General features: G+C 41.2%; 1 non-coding gene across 1 annotated transcript; it reads left to right on the plus strand.

The window, feature by feature from the left end:
* Window positions 1–2,557: 2,557 nt before the first annotated feature.
* Window positions 2,558–2,664, plus strand: LOC148874624 (small nucleolar RNA R71). The gene has a single exon (XR_016106095.1). It is a non-coding gene; the product is annotated as a small nucleolar RNA R71 (small nucleolar RNA).
* The last annotated feature ends 755 nt before the right edge of the window (window positions 2,665–3,419 follow it).

Raw genomic sequence — 3,419 nt, forward strand, 5'->3', positions numbered from 1 at the left:
AAGCACCTGTTCCAGATTATTCAAACATGCATCAAACGAAGAGCCAAAAACTGAAAAATCATCCATGAAGATCTCAATAAATTTTTCAACCATATCAGAAAATCTAGACATCATACATCGCTGAAAGGTTGCAGGGGCATTGCATAACCCAAAGGGCATCCTTCGGTATGCAAAGGTTCCATATGGGCAAGTAAAAGTGGTCTTTTCTTGATCTTCTAGTGCAATTGGTATCTGGTTATACCCTGAATATCCATCCAAGAAACAATAATACTCATGCCCGGCTAGCCTCTCCAACATTTGATCCATAAATGGGAGAGGGAAATGGTCCTTCCGGGTGGCTTCATTTAATTTTTTATAGTCAATACACACACGCCATCCGGTAATGGTTCTAGTAGGGATGAGTTCATTTTTCTCATTTGGAACAACAGTCGTACCCCCTTTTTTGGGCACAACTTGCACAGGGCTTACCCAAGAACTATCAGAAATAGGATAAATGATCCTAGCATCTAACAACTTAATTATTTCAGCCTTTACCACTTCTTTCATGTTGGGACTCAGGCGCCTTTGGGGCTGAACGGAAGGCTTGCTGTCCTCTTCCATCAAAATTCTGTGAGTGCAGATTGATGGATTAATGCCTTTGATATCTTCTACCTTCCAAGCTATAGCATTCTTGTGTTCCCGCAGCACTCTTAATAATTTTTCTCTTTGTAAGGGATTCAGTGTTGTGGAAATTATCACGGGGAGATCTGATGGTTCCTCAAGGAAAGCATACTCTAAATGGGATGGTAATTGCTTCAGTTCAAGGGTGGGGGGTTCTTGGGGTGATGGCTTACCTGATGGTCCGGGCAATTTGCCTAAGTTCTCTAATTTAAGAAACCCCTTTCCCTTGAATTGAGGCTTATCGTTCAGGTATGCTATCATGAGGTTTATTTTTTCATTTTCTGCTTCTTCAAGTTCTCCCTGCTGGAGGCAGAGTTCAAGAGGATCAGTTATTCTACTTACCTGGAAGCATTCATCAATTGTCAATTCAATGGCATCAATCATAAAACAAGAATCATCACTAGAGGGTGCATGTTTCATAGCATCAAACATTTTAAAAATTATCTCCTCATCTTGTATCCTAAGGCTGAGTTGTCCTTGTTGGACATCAATCATTGCTTTCCCGGTAGCCAGGAAAGGTCTCCCTAGGATAAGCGGGACCTCCACATCTTCTTGCATGTCTAACACAATGAAATCAACTGGAAAAATGAATTTGTCAACTTTAACTAACACATCTTCTATGATCCCCCTAGGATGTCTAATGGATCTATCAGCCAATTGTAATGCCACTCTAGTGGGTTGGGGTTCATTCAACCCCAATTTCTTGAAGATAGAATATGGCATTAAATTGATGCTAGCTCCCAGGTCACATAAAGCTTTTTCAATTTTTAAACTGCCAATGGTACAAGGAATAGTGAAACTCCCTGGATCTTTGAGTTTCTGAGGCAGCTTGTTCAGAAGGATAGCAGAACATTCCTCATTTAATGCAACTGTAGCCACATCTCCCAGTTTCCTTTTGTTTGCCAATAATTCCTTCAAAAACCTTGCATAGTGTGGCATCTGGGCTAAAGCATCAGCAAAAGGAATATTAATATGTAAACTTTTAAATATTTCAAGAAACTTACCAAATTCCTTCTCCAATTTTTGTTGCTTCAGCCTGTTAGGGAATGGAACTTGTGGTTGTTGGTGCATCCCTTGTTGTGCTTCTGGTTGTTCCGTCTTCTGTTGTCTGGTTCCAAGGCTTGTTTCTGCCTTGGGTTCAGCCCAATTCTTCTTTTCTACCTCAGGCAACTCTTTTCCACTTCTTAAGGTAATAGCTTGCACCTGCTCTCGTGGATTCACTTCAGTGTTGCTTGGAAGAGTTCCCGGCAGTCTAGAAGAGATTAATTGTGCCAATTGCCCCACTTGGTTTTCCAGGTTTTTGATTGAGGCTTCCTGGTTCTGGAACCTAGTTTCTGCACCTGCTATAAATTTTGTCATCAGTTCCTCCAAATTGGATTTCGGTTCAGGCTGATGATAAGTCTGGTGGAACGGCTTGGAAATATGCTGATTTGGCCAGGACTGGTTTGAATGTCCCCTCCATCCTGGATGAAAAGTATGGTGACTCTGGTAACCCTGCTGTCTTGACGAATTGCTGACATAGTCAACTTGTTCAGTAGATGGTCTGAACTGATTGCCAACTTGGCAGTCTGTACTGATGTGGCCTCCCCCACACAATTCACAATTAAGAGGCTGCACATGCATGGCAGCTATCTGCATTTCATCTATTTTTTTACTGAGTGCTCCTATTTGTGCAGCTAGTGCTGTATAAGTGTCAACATTATGCAAGCCTTACTGCTTCCTAGTTTGAGTCCTTTCCGAATGCCATTGATAATTGTTGGCTGCCATTTCCTCAATAAGTGCATGGGCAACCTCAGGAGTTTTATTATTTATGGATCCTCCGGCTGCAGCATCTAATATGGTCTTATTTGAGTCAGTAAGACCATTATAGAAAGTCTGCACTTGCATCCAAATGGGGAGGCCATGGTGAGGAACTCTCCTTAACAGCTCCTTGTATCGTTCCCATGACTCATATAAAGATTCCCCCTCTTGCTGAAAAAAAGTAGTGATGTCATTCCTCATTTTAGCAGTTTTAGAAGGGGGAAAATATTTAGAGAGAAAACGGCTGGCCATTTCGTCCCATGTGGCTATAGATCCTGCCGGTAATGAGTTCAACCAAGCTTTGGCTTTATCCTTCAAAGAAAATGGGAATAACCTCAGCCGGATGGCACCATCACTTACCCCATTGTGTTTGAAGGTGTCACAGATTTCCAAGAAGTTAGCAATATGGGCATTCGGATCCTCATGGGCCATACCACAAAACTGAACCGTATTTTGTATCATTTGGATTATGGCCGGTTTAATTTCAAAGTTATTGGATGCAATAGTTAGCCTGATAATGCTGGAGACAGTCCCGGTGAGGGTGGGCTTGGCATAATCCATCATAGTTCTTTGTTCAGCCATTTCTTGTGCTTCTTGTCTGACTTGCTTAGCAGCTCTCAAACGGACACGGAGAGTCCGTTCAATCTCCGGGTCGTAAAGGATCTCTTCCAGTTCAGGTCTGCTTGTCATAAACTGTTAAAGTCAAAGCAATAAAAATGCCAATATTCACAAAAGAAAATAAATAACTAATCCTATCACAATGAAAATGTAAAGTGAATTATTGGAATACAAAACCTACATCCTATCATGAATAAATGAAGCCGATTATACTAAAAGCAGATTTAAACCAATCATCTTATTCAAGGTTCCTTTATCTACATCCATCGATTGCAACATCTGAATTCAGACCCAATTTAGATCTGAGTTCAGATCTACAAGTCTTTGGTATTGTTAGTCTA

The sequence above is a fragment of the Nelumbo lutea genome, chromosome 1 (assembly GCF_056320005.1).
Source record: "Nelumbo lutea isolate HS-2025 chromosome 1, American lotus-T2T, whole genome shotgun sequence".
NCBI lineage: Eukaryota > Viridiplantae > Streptophyta > Magnoliopsida > Proteales > Nelumbonaceae > Nelumbo > Nelumbo lutea.